This window comes from Arachis hypogaea, chromosome 9 (genome assembly GCF_003086295.3).
Source record: "Arachis hypogaea cultivar Tifrunner chromosome 9, arahy.Tifrunner.gnm2.J5K5, whole genome shotgun sequence".
In the NCBI taxonomy this organism is placed as follows: domain Eukaryota; kingdom Viridiplantae; phylum Streptophyta; class Magnoliopsida; order Fabales; family Fabaceae; genus Arachis; species Arachis hypogaea.
The window spans coordinates 103,725,865-103,749,210 of NC_092044.1; the positions used below are offsets into that span (position 1 = coordinate 103,725,865).

Consider the following 23,346-nt stretch of genomic DNA (forward strand, 5'->3'; position numbering starts at 1 on the left):
CCCGGTCTAACCGAAATTAATTAAATAATAAGTTAAATAGGAGCGAATATGGTTGGAAGATTTGGCAATTGGAATTTGATGATTTAAATATGATATTTGGATTTAGTGAATTTTTCCGAGTTGGAAAACATAGTTTTCTGCGTAAAAGCGCGCAATGGAATTTTGACCGGCAGTATCGGCTGAGACCTATCTGGTACTGTAGCTGAGAAAATTGATTATGAGTAAATAAGATTAAGAAATGAGGAATTATAATTAGGGGAGGTAGAAATATTTAAAGTGCAATTTAGAGCGCTAATCTTAAAGGGTTTTGGCCCAAAAATTGTGCCAACGGACAAAATAAGTAAACCGGGCCTAAGACCCAATATATATAAACATTAGTTATGAGTATTTCAGCTCATTTTACCCTAAAAATAAGAAGAGGGGCGCTGACTTGAGAAGAGAGAAGAGAAGAGAGAAAACCTAACTCTCTTTGATCTTCAAACCACCATAACTTGAACTACGGAGCTCCGATTGACGAGCCGTTTGTGGCCATGCATCGCTCTTCTCATTCTCTACAATTCTATCTAAGTTTTGTGGTGAGTATTTGAAGAACATAACTCTCATGTGATCTAGAATTTTCACAAATAAATTTTCGTTGTAAGTATAGCTTCTAGACCGACAAGAATTCCTTTCTTACAAAAGTTTTGGTTGTCACAAGTAACAAACCCAATAAAATTTATTATCAGTAGCATTCAAATCTCGGGTCGTCTTCTCAAGGAATTGTAGGGAGGTGTATTTTATTATTGGTTATGGAAATTAGTATTTTTGGGTTTTGAAAAAGGGTTTGAACAAGAGAAATAAATTGCAGAAATTAATAAATTAATAACTAATAAAACTCTTGGCAAAGTATGAAAACTGAAATTCTCATCCTAGTTATCCTTATCAGATGTGATAAGAATTGGATTTTAATCCCACTTAGTTATCCCTTATTAAATAAAGGAAAGTCAAATGGACTAATTGAATTGATCCTCAAGTCCTAGTCAACTTTTAGAGCGATCCAAATCAATTAGCAATTGCCAATTTTAACCACTGCTGAGTTTGATAACTCAAGTATTACCAATTACTTAACCAAAGCCAAAAGGGAATAAAATCTACTCGAATGAAAATAATTTGGATAGAGCCAAAGCATCAATAACATAAATTAAAGAAAACAATCATAAGTCTGAAATACCTCAAATTGTATTAATTAGCAAATAAATCTAAACATAAAGAGTTCATAAACTAAATTGAGAAAATAAATAAAAGGAATATTGAACCTGTGATTGAAGAAGATGAAATCCTAATCCTAATCTTAATCCTAAGAGAGAGGAGAGAACCCCTCTCTCTAAAAACTACATCTAAATCCTTAAACTATGTATGTATGTATGTTCTGATATGTTGAGTCTCTGCACATTTTCTGACTTTAATCTGTGATTCTGGGCCAAAATCTAGTTCAAAACGCGACCCGAAACTATCTCCAGTCTATTCTGTAATTTCTGCAGATTGTGCAGGTCATGCGTACGCGTCGGTCACGCGTACGTGTCATTCAGCAATTTTCCTCTCCACGCGTGCGCGTCTGGCACGCACTCGCGTCGTTTGCGCGAACTCCAATCCACGCATACGCGTCAAGCACGCGTACAGGTCACTGTGATTTTGTCCAATTCGCGCGCACGCGTCAGCCATGCGTGCGCGTCGCTGTTCGCTGGTTGTCTCCTTTATTTCTTATGCTCCTTCCCTTTTTGCAAGCTTCCTCTCCATTCTCTAAGCCATTCCTGCCCTATGAAGCCTGAAACACTTAACACACATATCAAGGCACCGAATGGTAACAAGAGATGATTAAAATACAAAAATTAAAGCTCTAGGAAGCAAGTTTTCAATCATAGAACAATTTAGGAAGGAATTGCAAATACATGCTAATCATATGAATAAGTGGGTAAAGACTTGATAAAAACCACTCAATTAAACACAATATGAATCATAAAATAATGGTTTATCAACCTCAGCACACTTAAACATTAGCATGTCCTCATGCTTAGCTTAAGGAGATAAATCAAATGAGTAGGGAAAAGCAAGACTCATGCAATGCAACCTATGAATGTGAATGCAACTTACATGCTAAAATGATTCTACCTACTTGGTGAAAAAGTAAATAAATCTTTCAAGAATAAATATAAACTAGATTTCACTAATTCAAATCACAAAATAAAGTAAAAATAACTTGCAAGAAGAAAATAGCTCATGAAAGCAGGGAACAAGGAATCGAGCATCGAACCCTTACTAGAAGTGTATACACTCTAATTTCTCAGGTGTTTAAGGTTCGATCTCTCAATTCTCTACTAACCTTGATTTCTAAGGCTTGCTTTTCTTCTCCCAATCAACAAGGAATTAATCCGCAGATACACAAATCAAGAGGTCTTTTAAGGGTTGTAATGGGGTTAGGGTCAAGGTAGGATTGTATTTGGGCAAGTGGACTAAAATCTGAATCCTTAATTAACATAAACTTTCCACCTAACTTTAGACAATCCATGTAATCATAATATAAAGCCTAACTACCCATTAACTGTGTTTACCACATATTCATGCATCCCAAATTTAAGTACAACTCATATGCATTATTACTTAACTTGGGGCATTTTGTCCCCTTCTTATTTTTCTGCTCTTTTTCGTTTCTTTTTCTCTCTCTTTTTTTATTTTTATTTTTCTTTTTATTTTTATTTTCTTTTGTTTTTCTCAATGCATACGATTAAGGTATTGAATGCATAAACATGTTCTCAACATTTCTCACATTTTCACAGAAAGTCTAACATACTCAATTCCCAAACCAAACGTTTCCAAACCCACTTTTCCCACACTTAATTCACGAGCACTTTCACTAGTCTAAGCTAACCAAGGATTCAAATTAAGGACATTATTGTTTTTCACTTAGAGTTAGTGATGAGCTAAAGTAAAGAACAAAGGGGTAAAATAGGCTCAACGTTGGTTTGCAAAGGATAATGAAAGGGAAAGGCCATATGGGTATGTAAGCTAAGTGAAATAAGGCCTCAATCGTATAAGTGCATGCATACATTAAACCCTGGAAATATAGAATTAAGCAAGACAAAGATCACAATTTTAGAGAGAAAAACACACACCAAAGATAAAATATTGGTTGATAGAATGCAAACAATTCAAATAAGCTCAAAATCTCACTGGTTTTGTGTGTTCGAGCTCTAAACCATGTTCCAAAATAAGATTTCTTCAAAAAAGTTAAATAAAAATTTTAATTCAAATTAGTGAAATGCTATAAAAATTTTCTTGAAAAAGAAATTCTTACTTTAACCAAGTGGTAAAATATGTAAAAAAAAATCAAACAAATAAGCAATCAATCATGCAAATGCAACAATGAAAAACAAAAATTGGTGTTGAGAAGAAAGTGACTAACCTACGAAGATCGGTATCGACCTCCCCACACTTAAAGATTGCAACGTCCTCGGTGCATGCAAAGCTGTGCAGGTGGGCGGGGGTTGCGGTTCCTCACCTGGTGCTCTTGTCGTTCCGCTCTTCACCGGTGGCGTGTTAGAGCTTTCTCTTTACCCTTTTTGGTAGCCATCCTGAAAAAGGGAGAAAGGAAAGGGACATGTAATTCAAATAGCTAGAACCGGGAGGAGGAATGTTCAAGTGATAATCAATGCCAAGGTAAGGGATAATGTCTAAAATACATGGTCGCGACTACATACAATTAGGACATCAATGGAAATATAGCAAGACATATTAAAGCAATTAGATGCAAGATGTGTAAAAGCATGCAGGCAAAGGCATGAGAAGCATATGTCAAGCATCAATTATTAAAATAAGCTAGATTAAAGAGCACGTGTATGATGACAATTGTGAATGATAATCTCAAATACAGGTGGATTACAAGTATTGTGAGTTAAAAGAGGAATGAAAGTAATAAATCCAAAGATATATGAGAGCCAAATTTAAAATATCAATTGTCAAACCAAGTAAAATCCAAATAAAGCTCCAACACCAACATAAAGATGCATGAAAATAAAAAGAAAGAAGAAAGAAGGAAGAAGAAAGAAGAAAGAATTAGGATTGAGAGAGAAGTAGGATATGGTGGGAGAAAGAAAGGAAAACCAGGCGGCGCGCTGGATGAGTAATGCGGCGCAATCGACGCGGACGCGTCACTCACGCGGACATGTGGGTGAGCGTATAGGGGAGGGACGTGAGAGCGTCCCTCACGCGTACGCGTGATTTGAGATCGTACAAAACGCACGAGGCCATCCGCACAACTTTCTGTGCGAAACCCCAATAACGCCGATTCACATACCCACGCGGACGCGTCGATGACGCTGACGTGTGGGTTGGACTTTTTGTAGGGGGCGCATACGCGTGTAGCACACGTACGTGTGGTGTGGCTTGTGCACCACGCACCACTCCCGCGCGTCTCTTGCACAACTCTCTGTTCAGTTTCGCTACACAAATGGCTCGTGCGCGTCGTAGACGTTGGCGCATCGATTACCCCTTTTTTTTATGAAAAATGCAGAATGTAGTATGCAGATGCTAATATGAATGTTATTCATGATTCCAGGTCCAATCAAAACTCAAAAACAAACAAAACAGACTAGAATTAAAACTGAAAAAGGATCGATCATACCATGGTGGGTTGTCTCCCAACTAGCACTTTTAGTTTGAGTCCTTAAGTTGGACATTTGGTGAGTTTCCTGTTATGGTGGCTTGTGCTTGTATTCATCCAGGAATCCCCACCAGTGTTTGTACTTCCAGTAACCTCCAGGATCCCAAACTAGGCGCAGAAAGCCTTCAAGCAGGTTAAAGCAAGTGACAAGGCCCCAAGAGTATTGATTTCTAGACTGAATTTCGGGTTCCCAAACCTTGCTTTTGCACCCGTCTTTGTGTAGATCATCATGATTCCATCCGGGTAGCACACAAATAAAATTCTCACTACAGCTTCCAAACAACTTCCAAGACCCATTCAATTGAGCTTTACACCAAGCCTCGCATTTCAACTTGGAGCATACAACCATGTTGAACCTTGCTTGACAATTCCAACCACTAACCATCTTCTTCTTGCTCTTAATGCCACAAAGAGCTCTAAGTTGGTCATCCGTCTCTAGAAGCCCATATTCAAGTGGGAAAGTGAAGGTTAAGAAAGAGAATTTTACCCACTTGAATGTTGTATTGGACGGTAATGGCTTTGGGAGAGGTGTTTCTAATGATCTTGCAAGCTCCACTCCCTTGTGCTCTTCTTTGACAACTTCCACCTCTTTGCAATCGTCTTCCATATCAACCTCTTCCTCTTGGTAGATTTCTTCCAATTCAATCTCTTCTTCATTGTTCACCAAGGGCATGGGACGTTGTGCTTCTTCTTCTTTCATCTCCACGTCAAGTCCAATGGGAGAGGTTACAAATGTAGATAAGAATTCATCAATGATCGAATCCATCTCTTGACCATCTCTTTCAAAGTCTTCGATCATGAGATGCCTTGGAGGTTGTATACCCTCCTCAACATCAGTTTCAAACGTCTTTGAAGGAGGCTCTATAACTTGACTTTCCCATGGAGGTTCAGCATCTCCTACGTCTTCAACCACTTCTTCCTTCCTAATGGCAGGCGTCGCGTCTTCCAATTGTTCTAATACAAAATCGTGTTGCCCACTGTCCACCGAAATTTCTAACTTCTCCATCATGTCACGTTCTTCAGTAGATTCTCCACATGAAGCCATGGGGGTTCCTTGAATGTCCGAACGTCGGGAAGGTAATTGATTTATCGCTTGATCCAGTTGTTTAAGTATAAAATCATAATCTTCCTTGATGGTTTCTTTTCTATGACAACTCTATTCAACTACTCCTTTATCTGTAAAGGTCTCTGCTACCTTCACCTTTAGTGCCTCCTCTAGCTCCTTATGAAGTATGGATTCGCGAAGATGATCCCTTCTCTCTTGTTCCATATCAATAGCATCATTGGGATCATGTTGCTCTTGGATTGATGGATGTGGGTGCTCTTCCATGGATGGTGGTGATGGGATGGAGAGATCATTCTGTGGTTGAGATGGAAGTGCACTGGAGCTTGAGGGTTGAACATTGGAGGTGGAGGGTTGGTCCATGCAGAATATAAGATTTTGGAGTGTAGAGGTGAGACCAATGAGAGAGGTAAGTGTGCTCTCCATGGAGGTTTGGGGTGGATAGGAGGGTTCGTTTTTTTGGAAAACAGGTTCATAATACGGAGGTGGTTCTTTTTGATAAGGATATGGAGATGGCAAATTTTGAGGTGGTGGTTCTGGGTATAGTTCATATGGTGGTTGGTGTGGTGGATAAGGATTAGGGTCATATGGAGGTGAGTGTTGGTAAGGGGCTTGTGAGTATGGTGGTCCAAAGTCATGTTGAGGAGGGGGTTCATAGGCATATGGTGGTGGTTGTTGATAATCAAAAGAGTGCTCACCATAGCCATTGCCTTGATATGCATCACAGAATGGTTGTTGATAGTCCATTGAAGGTGGTTGTTGCCATGAGGTTGATCAAATCCTTGTGGCTCCTCCCATCTTTGATTGTCCCAACCTTGATGCATGTTCTCATTGTAATCTCCTCTTCCTGCAACATAATTGTAACCAGACTCATAGCCAAATTGATGAAAGTTCATAGTAGTAGGGAAAAATAAAAACAAAAACTAACAAAATGAAAATATTTTGAAAAAGATATGATTTTTGAAAAAGATTTGAATTTTGAAAAATAAGATAAGATAAGATAAAAATTTTAAAATCTAAAATTTTTTTTATAAAAATATTTACAATAACCAATAATAAGGCACACTTTTGCAATTCCCCGGCAACGGCGCCATTTTGAAGAACGTAACTCTCGCGCAATGTAGAATTTTCACAAACAAATTCCCGTTGTAAGTATAGCTTCTAGACCGACAAGAATTCCTTTCTTACAAAAGTTTTGGTTGTCACAAGTAACAAACCCAATAAAATTTATTAATCGAAGTATTCAAATCTCGAGCCGTCTTCTCAAGGAATTGCAGGGAGGTGTGTTTTATTATTGGTTATGAAAAATAGTATTTTTGGGTTTTGAAAAGGGTTTGAACAAGAGAAATAAATTGCAAAAATTAATAAATTAATAACTAATAAAACTCTTGGAAAGGTATGAAAACTGGAATTCCTATCCTAGTTATCCTTATCAGATGTGATGAGAATTGGGTTTTAATCCCACTTAGTTATCCCTTATTAAATAAAGGAAAGTCAAATGGACTAATTGAATTGATCCTTAAGTCCTAGTCAACTTTTAGAGCGATCCAAATCAATTAGCAATTGCCAATTTCAACCACTGCTGAGTTTGATAACTCAAGTATTACCAATTACTTAACCAAAGCCAAAAGGGAATAAAATCTACTCGAATGAAAATAATTTGGATAGAGCCAAAGCATCAATAACATAAATTAGAGAAAACAATCATAAGTTTGAAATACCTCAAATTTGATTAATTAGGAAATCAATCTAAACATGAAGAGTTCATAAACTAAATTGAGAAAATAAATAAAAGGAATATTAAACCTGTGATTGAAAAAGATGAAATCTTAATCCTAATCCTAATCCTAAGAGAGAAGAGAGAACATCTCTCTCTAAAAACTACATCTAAATCCTAAAACTATGTATGTAAGTATGTTCTAATATGTTGAGTCTATGCACGTTTCCTGACTTTAATATGTGCTTCTGGGCCAAAATCTAGGTCAAAACGCGGCCCGAAACTGTCTCTAGCATATTCTATAATTTCTGCAGATCGTGCAGGTCATGCGTACTGATTAGCGGATAATTTGTACGCTTTTTGGCATTGTTTTTAGTATGTTTTTAGTATGATCTAGTTAGTTTTTAGTATATTTTTATTAGTTTTTAGTTAAAATTCACTTTTCTGGACTTTACTATGAGTTTGGGTGTTTTTCTGTGATTTCAGGTATTTTCTGGCTGAAATTGAGGGACCTGAGCAAAAATCTGATTCAGAGACTGAAAAGGACTGCAGATGCTGTTGGATTCTGACCTCCCTGTACTCAAAGTGGATTTTCTGGAGCTACAGAAGCCCAATTGGCGCGCTCTCAACGGCGTTGGAAAGTAGACATCCTGGGCTTTCCAGCAATATATGATAGTCCATACTTTGCTCAAGATTTGATGGCCCAAACTGGCATTCAAAGTCACCCTCAGGAATTCCAGCGTTAAACGCCGGAACTGGCACAAGAATGGGAGTTAAACGCCCAAACTGGCACCAAAGCTGGCGTTTAACTCCAAGAAGAGTCTCTACACGGAAATGCTTCATTGCTCAGCCCAAGCACACACCAAGTGGGCCCGGAAGTGGATTTTTATGTCATTTACTCATCTCTGTAAACCTTAGGCTACTAGTTCTCTATAAGTAGGACCTTTTACTATTGTATTGATATATCTGGGTAGTTATCTTTGTTCTGATGCTATCTTAGATCATTGGGAGGCTGGCCATTCGGCCATGCCTAGACCTTGTTATGTATTTTCAACGGTGGAGTTTCTACACACCATAGATTAAGGTGTGGAGCTCTGCTGTACCTCGAGTATTAATGCAATTACTATTGTTCTTCTATTCAATTCCGCTTGTTCTTGTTCTAAGATATCACTTGTTCTTCAACTTGATGAATGTGATGATCCGTGACACTCATCATCATTCTCACCTATGAACGTGGGACTGACAACCACCTCCGTTCTACCTTCGATTGGGTGAATATCTCTTGGATTCCTGATACACGATGCATGGTTGATCGCCTGACAACCGAGTGCTCGCCTGACAAACGAGCCAGCCATTCCGTGAGATCAGAGTCTTCGTGGTATAGGCTAGAACTGATGGTGGCATTCAAGAGAATCCGGAAGGTCTAACCTTGTCTGTGGTATTCTGAGTAGGATTCAATGATTGAATGACTGTGACGTGCTTCAAACTCCTGAGGACGGGGCGTTAGTGACAGACGCAAAAGAATCACTGGATTCTATTCCGGCCTGATCGAGAACCGACAGATGGATAGCCGTGTGACAAACCCCATTTTGAGGGTTTATCTTGTGCTTAATTTAGGGGATTTTATAACCTTTTACCCACATTTATTCAATGAAATAGCATGGTTTTATAACTTCTCCTTTAATTGTGCTTAAGAGTGAAAACATGCTTTTTAGGTCTTAAAATGAATAAATTTAATTCACCTTGATTCCATTAGATGCCTTGATATGTTTGTTAAGTGATTTAAGGTTTAGGAGGCAAAGATTGGATCAAGGGAATGAAGAAAGAAGCATGAAAAGTTGGAGAACTCATGAAGAAATGAAAGAACCGGAAAGCTGTCAAGCCGACCTCTTCGCACTTAAACGACCATAACTTGAGCTACAGAGGTTCAAATGATGCGGTTCCAGTTGGGTTAGAAAGCTAACATCTGGGGCTTCGAAACGATATAAGATTTGTCATAGTTGCTACACGTATGGTGGCGCGCACGCGCAAAGTACGCGCACGCGCCGTTGGTGCACGTGATCACTTCATGCAAACTCGTGGCTAGCGAATTTACAAGCCTTGTGGGCCCAATCCAACTCATTTCTAATGCTATTTAAGCCAAGGATTGAAGGGGGAATGAACATACTTTACCATATGTTAGTAACCATTAGTCATAGTTTAGTTTTAGAAGTAGTTTCTAGAGAGAGAAGCTCTCACTTCTCTCTAGAATTAGGATTAGGATTAGGATTAGTTCTTAGATTTAGGTTTTAATCTTTCCTTTCTTCTACTTCTACATCTCAATTCTTTGTTGCTACATTCATCTTCTTCTATTCTTTTATTGTAATTTCCTTTATGTTGTTCTTATATTTTGTTGTAGATCTACTATTGTTCCTTCCATTTTCTTTCAATTCAATAAGAGGTAATTCATAATAATTGTTCTTCTTTGCTTTTCTATTGTTGATCTCTTGCTTTTGTAGTTAGATCTCTCTTTAATTCTTGCATTTAATAATGTTTACTTCCATTGCACTTTATGTGTTTGTTGAAATGTCTCTTTTAGTTTTAGTGTAGATTTTGTTCCTCTTGGCCTAGGTAGAGTAATTAGTGACACTTGAGTTATCTAATTCCTTTGTTGATTGATAATTGGAGAGATTGCTAATTGGTTTGGAGTGCACTAAAGCTAGTCTTTCCTTGGGAGTTGGCTAGAACTTGTGGCTCAAGTCAATTCATCCACTTGACTTTCCTTTATTAGCAAGGGTTAACTAAGTGGTAGCAATGAACAATTCTCATCACAATTGAGAAGGATAACTAGGATAGAACTTCTAGCTCTCATACCTTACCAAGAGCCTTTTATAGTTGTTAGTTTATTTTCATTGCCATTTACTTTCATGTCTCTTATCCAAAACCCCAAAACAACTCAAACCAATAACAAGACACTTTATTGTAATTCCTAGGGAGAACGACCCGAGGTTCAATACTTCGGTTTATAAATTTAGGGGTTTGTTACTTGTGACAAACAATCTTTTGTATGAAAGGATTATTGCTTGGTTTAGAAACTATACTTGCAACGAGAATTCATTTGTGAAATTCTAAACCGTCAAAAATCTATTCGTCAAAATGGCGCCGTTGCCGGGGATTTGCAATGGTGTTGTGTTATTGGTTATTGTATATATGTGAATATTGTGCATTTGCTTGCCTTTCTGTCTCTTTGTTAGTTTTTGTTAGTTCTCTTTGTTTCTCATTTGATTTTATTTTCCTTTTCTCTTGCTATCATGGATTCTCATTTTGGCTATGAGTGTGATTACAATTATGTTGTAGGTGATGAGAGCTACAATGAAGAGATGTATCAAGGATGGAACAACCAAAGGTGGGAGGAGCCATATGCTTATGATCAATCCTCATGGCAACAACCCCCACCAATGCACTATGAAGAAGAGCCATTTTTTGATGCATACCAATCAAATGGCTATGGTGAATCTCCTTGTGACTTTCAAGAACCACCACCATATGCCTATGAACCATATCCTCAACATAACTCTCAACCATACTCACAAGCCCCTTCTTACCAACCACCTTCATATGACCCTAATCCATATCCATCCTACCAACAACCTTATGAACCATATGAACCACATATAGAGCCACACAATTCCAACATCAACATTTTCAAGAGCCACCCCCTCCATATTACCACCAAGATGAACCACCCCCAATATATGAAAATTTTCAACCACAAGATGAATTCTACCTTTCACCACAACCTCCATGGAAGAATATTCATGTCTTTCAATCCAAGAGCCTTATGGTCCTACTCATGATATCCAAGAGGAACAAGAGTCAAGGGATCATCTCAAGGAAGCATTGGATCAATTTCAAGCAACCATGGAGTGTGTTATGCAACAAGTGGAAAGAATGGAAAACATTGAACCACCACAACTCTACCAAGAAGAACCACCTTCCTACTATGAACCCTTCCCCCAAAATGATGAATCCTTCCAACCACCCCAATCTCTAATGGATGAAACCCTTGGTGTTCTTGTTCAAGGGCAAGAAGAGATGAAAAGGGATGTGCAAAATTTTATGGCCGTCTTGGATGCGGTAACAAATCAACTAGCCTCCCAATGTTTGAACACTCAAGGAACTCCCATGGCTACATGTGGAGAATCAAATGAAGAACATAGCATGAAGGAGAGATTGGAAACTCCGGTGGGAAATGAGGGAAGTTGCTTTGTATTGGAACAATTAGAGGAAGCTTTAATTGTTGAAGACAAGGAAGAAGTGGTAGAAGACTTAGGAGATGCGGAGCCTCCATGGGAACATAGAGTTGAAGAAAACCCCTCCAAGATGATTGAAATTGATGCTAGGGAGGAAAGTGCACACCTTCCAAGGCATATTCCATACGAAGACTTGGATGGGATAGGGCAAGGATTGAGTTCCCTTGGTGATGAAGAGCAAGCATCAAGTCCTAATGGTGGAGAATCCTTTGAACTTGAAGAACCTTCTCCCAGTGCATTTGAAAATGTTGTGGAGGTAAACTTCTTTCACCCTCCCAATTATAGTTTGATTAAGGGAAAAGGCTTAGATAGTATTAATGAACAAAGGATTGAATTAGAGAAATCTTGTGAAGAGGTGGAAGTCCTTAGAAATAGAAGGATGGGAGTGGAATACGCTTTGTCAAGATCGTTGGAAGCATCTTTGCCTAGGTTGTCATCTACTCCCTCACTTGAGTGGGTAAAATTCATTTCTATTAGCTTTATTGTCCCACTTGAGTATGGCTTGCTTGAAACGGATGGTCAACTTAGGATGCTTTGTGGAATGAAGCGTAAGCGAAAGATGTTTCGTGGTTGGCGTTGCAAATCAAGGCTCATTTTGGTTGATACTTCAAGAGTTGAATACAAAGGTGGGAATAATGCTCAAATAGAGGGGTCTAGGAGGATTGTTGGGCACTTCATAGAGAATTCACCCTACTCACCACCCGGTTGGACTAATAATGATGATCAACCTCAAGACGGGTGTGAAAACAAAGTGTGGGACCCCGGATCACAAGAAGAGGATCAACTTTGGGAGCCCCAAGCTTGTGAAGAACTCCATCAACACTTGGCTCAATCCATGAGAAATCTTGGGGCACAATGGAGAACCAAGCATTGGTGGGAGTTCCAAGATGAATACAAGCACAAGCCACCTTGATAAGAAGCTCCCCATAAGTCCAACTTAAGGACAATAAATAAAAGTGCTTGGTGGGAGACACCCCACCATGGTAAACTCTTTCCATACTCTTTTAGTTTGTTAATAAGTGAATTGAGTTGCCATTATAGGTAGATTCTCATTTTCATTTTTATCTTTTGTAAATATTGGTAGAATTAGTTTAATTTCTTGTTTTTATTGTTTTATCAAGTTTAGTTAGTAGTATAGTATGTTGAATAAGGTTCTAGGGCGTTTTGGTAGCTGTTTGGAGGATTGAAAGGCTTGGATTGGTGTAAGAACTTAGAAAAATATTTTTTGAAAAACAGAACACCATCCACGCATGCGCGCACCTAACGCGTACGCGCACCTAAGCATTTTTCCACCACCCACGCGGACGCGCACTGTACGCGTACGCGTGGATGCAAAAAATTCGACTCCAGCCAAAAACCCGAGAGTTAGGCCTGCACTGTGCGAACATTGGGCCTAAGGCACAAGCCTATGCACGCGTGCGCGCACCTGGCGCGTACGCGCAAATGATCTTAAATTCGCAATGCGCGTGCACGCACACTGTGCGCGCGCGCGTCGATTGCACAATCTGCACCCCCGGTACTTTTATCCGAGAGTTGTGCCAGACTTGGGCTGACATTATGCCTCTGGCCTAACTCGATGCACGCGTGCGCGCACTTGGCGCGTACGCGTCCTTCAACCAATATGCACATCGACGCGTAAGCACACATGACGCGCACGTGTCGGTAAAAAAAAAAAAAAACAGAGCACCATCGACGCATACGCGCACTGCGTGCGTACGCGTGCATCAAGCGTTTTGGACCATCCACGCGAGCGCGCCATGCACGCGTACGCGTGGATTGAGAAGTTCCACCTTCCATACCTTGACCCGAGAGTTAGGCCTACACTGTGCGGAAATTGGGCCTGAGGCACAAACCTATTTGCGCGCACGCGTATATGACGCGTACGCGCCACTCTCGAAATAAACCATCCGCGCGAGCGCGCCATGCGTGCGTACGCGCGGATGCCCTTCCTACACCACATTTCCTTTCTTCTCCTCTTTCCATTTCTTTCCTTCTCCTTTCTTCTTCCCTCCTCCAATCCCTCATCCAACACTTCCAAACACCATGGATAACCATTTATTTTAGTTAGTTAATTAGTTAGTCGGTTAGTTTGTTAGTTAGTTTTAGTTTAGTTTTCATTTTATTTTCTCTCTTTTCATCATAAGTGTTGGATTATTGACTTTGTTTACTATGCATTGCTTCTCCCTTATTGCCTAAATGCTAATTTAGCATTAATGTTTTTAGATAATCTTTGTTGGATCCTATGATTGAGGTTATATTTTGCTACTTGGTTTTGAGTTTTTCATGCTTATCTTTTGAAAAGTACCGAGTGATGAAAATTGCCTTCGAGCTTGTGACTCTTTTGAATTGCATGATTTGGCCACCATGTGATTTGAGCCTTATTCTATGATTAGGCAATTTCTTGATGAATGATGTTGTGCATTTACCTTAATGCATTGTATTTCATGATCATATGCATCCATATGTGTTTGACTTGAATGCTTTCATGCTTCTTTAATACTTGTTTTACCTTACAAGTTTACTTAAAGCATCTCGAGCATACTAGAATGAGTAAAGTGCAAGCTTCTTTTGTGACATAGCTTTTTATGCTAATGTGTGTTCTAAACCGCACAATTTAGAATTCACACACCTAATATTTCTTAATGTCACACTAATTCACTCACTCAATTCTAGTGATTTACCTCATTCCAACAATTATGCTTCCTTGCTTTTATATCTTCTCATCTTATGGTGTTATATTTTTGTTTTTTTTATGATGAATGCACCACGAGCAATAACGGAAGCAAGACTAAGAACACACAGCAACTCGGAGAGTCGCCGTACCCCCTTGCTCATCTTTGAGTGCACCGAGGACGGTGCAAACTTTTAAGTGTGGGGAGGTCGTCCGACCGGTCGGCGATTTTGGGTGACAAATTTCTAATCTCAACACTTTTGCATTTCATTCTAGGATTTTAGGATTTTTACTTGCATTTTCTTATTTTTGCATATGTATACACAATAAGCCTAGTCAAAATAATGAATTTTCAAGGATTTCTATCTATAGGGCACATCAATTGATTTGAGTGAAAACTTTTCATAAAACTTGCTTGAATTATATATATTGTGGATCATGTTTTTGAGCTAAGAACACAAGCTTGTGAGATTTGAGCCTAATAGTGTGGTTACATCTTATAACCACTTATTTTCCTTCTTGTGTGCATTATTCTCTTTCTATGAATGTAATCTTTGATTTGTTTGATTCTTTATGTCCATTATTTTGTGTATTCATGCATTTATATGATTGAGGCCATCATTTCATTAGCTCACTTATCCAAATAGCCTTACCCTCTATCTTCCATTGTTAGCCAAATTTGAGCCTACGATTAACCCACTTGTTCTTATTTTAGCACATTACAAGCCTTAAAGCAAAAAACAATAAATGTCCTTATTTGGATCTTTGATTAGCTTAGGCTAGTGTGTGTGAGTACCATTCAAGTGTGGGAATCTTGGGACATTGGGTGAATAAAAGGGTAGTTTTGTATTCTTTATTGAAAATATTGGGAATTGGGTACATGCTCATGTATTGATCAAATGTATAGACCTTATACATTGATGCTCTTGTATATAGAAAGAAAAAAAATGAGAAAAACAAAAGAAAAAAAAAAAGAAAAAAAAGAAAAATAATATGGAAAAGAAAAAAAAGAAAAAAATAGAAAAAAAAGAAAAAGAAGAAAAAGAAAGAAATAAAAAGGGGACAAAATGCCCCAAATCAAAGTATAGTCCAATAAAATCAATGCATGGGTGTTGTGAAATTAAAAAGGAATACATGAGTATGTGAAAGAGTGAAAAATGGGTAGTTAGGTTGGAATTTAATTGTATAAGATGTCATAGGTTAGGTGGGAAGTTTAAGCTTATCAAAGATTCAAATTTCAAACTCACTTAACCAAATATGCATCCTACCTTGACCCTAGCCCCATTACAACCTAAAGAAAAGACCTCATGATACTTGTATGCATGCATGAAATATATGTCGATTGTTAGAAGAAAAACAAATCTTAGAAAGCATGATTAGGAGAGAATTGAGAGAATCGACCCTAAACACTTGAGCGAATAGAGTGCAAACACTACCGGTGAGGGTTTGATGCTCAACTACATGTTTCCACCAATGATCATCTCCTTTCATGCAAGTTTGTAAAAATATTTAATAGCTCAATTCAATTGTGGTTTGGCATGGTTGTTAATACCTTTTGCCCTTGTGCTTATATATGCTTCTTGGGAATTAATTTATTTTGACCAAGCAATTGCACCGTGCCGTGACAGGGTGCGTTGAACATTTCCACTGAGAGGATGGGAGGTAGCCACTGACAACGGTGAAACCCTTGCTTAAGCTTGCCATGGAAAGGAGTAAGAAGGATTGGATGAAGACAGTAGGAAAGCAGAGAGACGGAAGGGAAGGCATCTTCATACGCTTATCTGAAATTCCTACCAATGAATTACATAAGTATCTCTATCTTTATCTTTATGTTTTATTCGCATATCACCATACCCATTTGAGTTTGCCTGACTAAGATTTACAAGGTGACCATAGCTTGCTTCATACCAACAATCTCTGTGGGATCGACCCTTACTCGCGTAAGGTTTATTACTTGGACGACCCAGTACACTTGCTGGTTAGTTGTGCGAAGTTGTGTTTATGCCATGGTATTGAACACCAAGTTTTTGGATTCATTACCGGGAATTATTTGAGTTGTGAAAAGTATTGATCACAATTTCGCGCTACCAAGTTTTTGGCGCCGTTGCCGGGGATTGTTGAGTTTGGACAACTGACGGTTCATCTTGTTGCTTAGATTAGGTATTTTTTTCTTCAGAGTTCTTAAGAATGAATTCTAGTGTTTCAAGGTGATGTTCTCACCAAAGCTGATTGATTTTCATCAATTTAGCTCTTGAATGCAATGTCCCGCTGAAGCTTGTTCAGCCATGTCTAATTTCTTTAGACTAAAGCTTTAGACTAACATTGCATGATTCCTGGAATTCTCATTAAGAATTTTGATACCTTTATTTTCTTTTTCCACTTAATTTTCGAAAAAATCCAAAAATATTTCTTGTTTGAGTCTAGAGTCTCATTTTAAGTTTGGTGTCAATTGCATGTTTCTGCTCCTTTTGCATTCATGCATGTGTCTTCATTAATCTTCAAGTTGTTCTTGATGGTTTCATTGCTCTGATTTTTAAATTCTCTTGACTTGAGTGTTTTGTGTGTCTCAAATGCATTCTCATTTTGTTAGTGTCAGTAGTATACAAACTGCTAAGTTTGGTGTCTTGCATGCATTGTTATTTGATTTTAGTTGCATTTTGATTATTCCTCTTTATTAAAAATCCAAAAATATTTTTAATTTGTGTCTTTTCAAGTCAATAATACAGAGAATTTGAAGATTCAGAACATACTGCAGAGGAATTACACAGAAAAAGCTGGGCGTTCAAAACGCCCAGTGAAGAAGGACAGACTGGCGTTTAAACGCCAGCCAGGGTGCCTGGCTGGGCGTTTAAACGCCAGCCAGGGTGCCTGGCTGGGCGTTTAACGCCCAAAAGGGTAGTAGTTTGGGCGTTAAACGCCAGAATGTGCACCATTCTGGGCGTTTAACGCCAGGATGGCACAAGAGGGAAGATTTTGTTTTCAAATCAAATTTTTTTTTTTAGTTTTCAAAATCTTTTCAAAATCAATTTCTTTCTATTTTCAAAAATACTTGCTATCAATTAATAATTTGATTCAACATTTCAAGTATGTTGCCTTTTCTGTTGAGAAAGGTTTAATGTTTGAATCATATCTTTTCTTGATAGCCAAGTCATTAATTTTTAAAATCAAATTTTTTAAAATATTTTTCAAATCATATCTTCTCAATCACATCTTTTTAAAATCAATCATATCTTCTTAACCACATCTTTTTCAAAATAGTTTTCAATCAAATCTTTTTGATTTCTAATTTCAAAATCTTTTTCAAAAAAAATCACTTTACTTCTTTCTCAATCATGGTTTTCGAAAATCAATTAGTGTTTTTCAAAATGTTTTTAAAATATTTTACTTAATTTTCGAAAATTTCTTCCCCTCTTCTCACATCCTTCTATTTATGGACTAACACTATTCCTTAATGAACAATTCGAACTCCATCTTTCTTGATAAGTTCAAATTTTCTACCTCTTCCTTTTATTTTTCTATTCCTCTGACACCTTAAGGAATTTCTATACTGTGACATAGATGATTCCACATTTCCTTGTTTTCTTCTCTTTCATATGAGCAGGAGCAAAGACAAAAGCATTCTTGTTGAGGCTGACCCTAAACCTGAAAGGACCTTGAAGCGAAAAGAAGCTAAGGCACAATTCTCTGTAGAGGACCTAACAGAAATCTCCAAAGAAGAAGAAGACCCCATGGCAGCCGAAAATAACAACAATGCCAACAATGCAAGGAATGTGCTGGGTGACTTTACTGCACCAACTCCCGACTTCTATGGGAGAAGCATCTCTATCCCTGCCATTGGAGCAAACAACTTTGAGCTTAAGCCTCAATTAGTTTCTCTAATGCAACAGAATTGCAATTTCCATGGACTTCCATTGGAAGATCCTCATAAGTTTTTAGCTGAATTCTTGCAAATCTGTGACACTGTCAAGACTAATGGGGTTGACCCTGAGGTCTACAGACTTATGCTATTCCCTTTTGCTGTAAGAGACAGAGCTAGAATATGGTTGGATTCACAACCTAAAGAAAGCCTGAACTCTTGGGAAAAGCTAGTCAATGCCTTCTTGGCAAAGTTCTTTCCACCTCAAAAATTGAGTAAGCTTAGAGTGGAAGTCCAAACCTTTAGACAGAAGGAAGGAGAATCCCTCTATGAAGCTTGGGAAAGATACAAACAATTAATCAGAAAGTGTCCCTCTGATATGCTTTCTGAATGGAGCATCATAGGTATTTTCTATGATGGTCTCTCTGAACTATCCTAGATGTCTTTGGATAGCTCTGCTGGAGGATCTCTTCATCTGAAGAAGACGCCTACAGAAGCTCAAGAGCTGATTGAAATGGTTGCAAATAACCAATTCATGTACACTTCTGAAAGGAATCCTGTGAACAATAGGACAAATCAGAAGAAAGGAGTTCTTGAGATTGATACTCTGAATGCCATATTGGCTTAGAACAAAATATTGACTCAACAAGTCAATATGATTTCTCAAAGTCTGTCTGGAATGCAAAATGCACCAAACAGTACTAAGGAAGCTTCATCTGAGGAAGAAGCTTATGATCCTGAGAACCCTTCAATGGAAGAGGTGAATTACATGGGAGAACCCTATGGAAACACCTATAATCCTTCATGGAGAAATCATCCAAATCTCTCATGGAAGGATCAACAGAGACCTCAACAAGGTTTCAACAATAATAATGGTGGAAGAAACAGGTTTAGCAATAGCAAGCCTTTTCCATCATCTTCTCAGCAACAGACAGAGAGTTCTAAGCAGAATACCTCTGACTTAGCAACCATGGTCTCTGATCTAATCAAAACCACTCAAAGTTTCATGACTGAAACAAGGTCCTCCATTAGAAACTTGGAGGCACAAGTGGGTCAGCTGAGCAAGAAAATTACTGAACTCCCTCCTAGTACTCTTCCAAGCAATACAGAAGAAAATCCAAAAGGAGAATGCAAGGCCATCAACATGGCCGAATTTTGGGAGGGAGGGGAGGCAGTGAACGCCACTGAGGAAGACCTCAATGGACGTCCATTGGCCTCCAATGAGTCCCCCAATGAGGAACCATGGGAATCTGAGGCTCAAAATGAGACCATGGAGATTCTATTGGACTTCCTTCTGCCATTCATGAGCTCTGATGAGTATTCTTCCTCTGAAGAAGATGAGTATGTCACTGAAGAGAAAGTTGCTAAATACCTTGGAGCAATCATGAAGCTAAATGACAAGCTATTTGGAAATGAGACTTGGGAGGATGAACCCCCTTTGCTCACCAAAGAACTGGATAACTTGTCTAGGCAGAAATTGCCTCAAAAGAGACAAGATCCTGGGAAGTTTTCAATACCTTGTACCATAGGTACCATGACCTTCAAGAAGGCCTTGTGTGACTTAGGGTCAAGTGTAAACCTCATGCCTCTCTCTGTAATGGAGAAGCTAGAGATCTTTGAGGTGCAAGCTGCAAAAGTCTCACTAGAGATGGCAGACAACTCAAGAAAACAAGCCTATGGACTTGTAGAGGATGTTTTGGTAAAAGTTGAAGACCATTACATCCCTACTGATTTCATAGTCCTAGAGACTGGGAAGTGCATGGATGAATCCATCATCCTTGGCAAACCCTTCCTAGCCACAGCAAAGGCTGTGATTGATGTTGATAGAGGAGAGTTGATCATTCAAGTGAATGAAGAATCCTTGGTGTTTAAGGCCCAAGGATATCCCTCTGTCACCATGGAGAGGAAGCATGAAGAGCTCCTCTCAAAACAGAGCCAAACAGAGCCCCCACAGTCAAACTCTAAGTTTGGTGTTGGGAGGCCACAACCAAACTCTAAGTTTGGTGTTGAACCCCCACATTCAAACTCTAAGTTTGGTGTTGGGAGGTTCCAACATGGCTCTGAGCATCTGTGAGGCTCCATGAGAGCCCTCTGTCAAGCTACTGACATTAAAGAAGCGCTTGTTGGGAGGTAACCCAATGTTATATTTTATCCATTTTTTTGTTATTTTATGTTTTTTGTAGGTTGATGATCATGAGAAGTCACAAAATCAATGAAAAAAGCAAAAACAGAATGAAAAGCAGAAAGAAAAACAGCACACCCTGGAGGAGAGCGTGCTGGCGTTTAAACGCCAGTAAGGCTAGCTGTTGGGCGTTTAACGCCCAGTCTGGCACCATTCTGGGCGTTTAACGCCAGAAAGGGGCACCAGACTGGCGTTAAACGCCAGAAAAGAGCAAGAAGCTGGCGTTAAACGCCAGAAATGGGCACCAGCCCGGCGTTTAATGCCAGAAATGGCTAAAAATGCATTTTTGCATGCCATTTGGTGCAGGGATGACTTTTCCTTGACACCTCAGGATCTGTGGACCCCACAGGATCCCTACCTACCCCACCACTCTCTCTCTTCTTCACCCATTCACCAATCACCTCAACACCTCTTCCCCAAAAACCCTTCACCTATCAAATCCCATCTTTCTCTTCACCACTCACATCCATCCTTCATAAAACCCCACCTACCTCACCATTCAAATTCAAACCACTTTCCCACCCAAACCCACCCTCAATTGACCGAACCCTACCCTTCCCCCACTCCTATATTAGCCCTCCTTCACTCCTTCATTTTCACACAACCTAAACCCCACTTCTCCCCCCTTTGGCCGAACACAAAGCCCTTCCCTTCTTCCCCATTTCTTCTTCTTCTACTCTCTTCTTTCTTCTTTTGCTCGAGGACGAGCAAACATTTTAAGTTTGGTGTGGTAAAAGCATTGCTTTTTGTTTTTCCATAACCATTTATGGCATCCAAGGCCGGAGAAACCTCTAGAAAGAGGAAAGGGAAGGCAAAAGCTTCCACCTCCGAGTCATGGGAGATGGAGAGATTCATCTCAATGGTGCATCAAGACCACTTCTATGAAGTTGTGGCCTTGAAGAAGGTGATCCCCGAGGTCCCTTTTTCACTCAAAAAGGGTGAATATCCAGAGATCCGACATGAGATCCGAAGAAGAGGTTGGGAAGTTCTTACCAACCCCATTCAACAAGTCGGAATCTTAATGGTTCAAGAGTTCTATGCCAATGCATGGATCACCAAGAACCATGATCAAAGTGTGAACCCGGACCCAAAGAATTGGCTTACTATGGTTCGGGGGAAATACTTGGATTTTAGTCCAGAAAGTGTAAGGTTGGCATTCAATTTGCCCATGATGCAAGGAGATGAACATCCTTACACTAGAAGGGTCAACTTTGATCAAAGGTTGGACCAAGTCCTCACAGTCATATGTGAAGAGGGCGCCCAATGGAAGAGAGATTCAAGAGGGAAGCCGGTTCAATTGAGAAGGCATGACCTCAAACCTGTGGCTAGGGGATGGTTGGAGTTCATCCAACGTTCAATCATTCCCACTAGCAACCGGTCCGAAGTTACTATAGACCGGGCTATCATGATTCATAGCATCATGATTGGAGAAGAAATAGAAGTTCATGAGGTTATAGCTCAAGAGCTTTATAAGGTGGCGGACAAGTCCTCTACCTTGGCAAGGTTAGCCTTTCCTCATCTCATTTGTCACCTCTGTTATTCAGTTGGAGTTGACATAGAGGGAGACATTCCCATTGATGAGGACAAGCCCATCACTAAGAAGAGGATGGAGCACACAAGAGATCCCACTCATCATGAGATCCCTGAGATTCCTCAAGGGATGCACTTTCCTCCACAAAACTATTGGGAGCAACTAAACACCTCCCTAGGAGAATTGAGTTCCAACATGGGACAACTAAGGGTGGAGCATAAAGAACACTCCATCATCCTCCATGAAATTAGAGAAGATCAAAGAATCATGAGAGAGGAGCAACAAAGACAAGGAAGAGACATTGAGGAGCTCAAGCACTCCATAGGATCTTCAAGAGGAAGAAGGAGCCGCCATCACTAAGGTGGACCCGTTCTTTAATCTCCTTGTTCTTTAATTTTCTGTTTTTCGAAAATTATGCTTATGTTTATCTATATTTGTGTCTTGTGATCATTAGTGTCTTAGTGTCTATGCCTTAAAGTTATGAATGTCCTATGAATCCATCACCTTTCTTGAATAAAAAAATGTTCTTAATTGAAAAAGAGAAGAATTGCATGAATTTTGAATTTTATAACAGTTTAATTATTTTGATGTGGTGGCAATATTTTTGTTTTCTGAATGTATGCTTAAACAGTGCATATGTCTTTTGAATTTGTGGTTCATGAATGTTGGCTCTTGAAAGAATGATGAAAAAGGAGACATGTTACTGAGGATCTGAAAAAATCATAAAAAAATGATTCTTGAAGCAAGAAAAAGCAGTGAATACAAAAAAAAAAATTCGAAAAAAAAGAGAAAAAGAGAAAACGAAAAAAAAGAAAGAAATAAAGTTGTGATCCAAGGCAAAAAGAGTGTGCTTAAGAACCCTGGACACCTCTAATTGGGGACTCTAGAAAAGCTGAGTCACAATCTGAAAAGGTTCACCCAATTATGTGTCTGTGGCATGTATGTATCCGGTGGTAATACTGGAAGACAGAGTGCTTTGGGCCACGGCCAAGACTCAATAAATAGCTATGTTCAAGAATCATCATACTTAACTAGGAGAATCAATAACACTATCTGGATTCTGAGTTCCTAAAGAAGCCAATCATTCTGAATTTCAAAGGATAGAGTGAGATGCCAAAACTATTCAGAGGCAAAAAGCTAAAAGCCCCGCTCATCTAATTAATACTGATCTTCATAGATGTTTTTGGAATTCATTGCATATTCTCTTCTTTTTATCTTATTTGATTTTCAGTTGCTTGAGGACAAGCAACAATTTAAGTTTGGTGTTGTGATGAGCGGATAATTTGTACGCTTTTTGGCATTGTTTTTAGTATGTTTTTAGTATGATCTAGTTAGTTT

The 23,346-nt window shown here is 39.0% G+C and overlaps 1 non-coding gene across 1 annotated transcript; it reads right to left on the minus strand.

Annotated features, from left to right (window-relative positions):
• Positions 1-18,572: 18,572 nt before the first annotated feature.
• Positions 18,573-18,680, minus strand: LOC112714109 (small nucleolar RNA R71). The gene has a single exon (XR_003159065.1). It is a non-coding gene; the product is annotated as a small nucleolar RNA R71 (small nucleolar RNA).
• Positions 18,681-23,346: the final 4,666 nt, after the last annotated feature.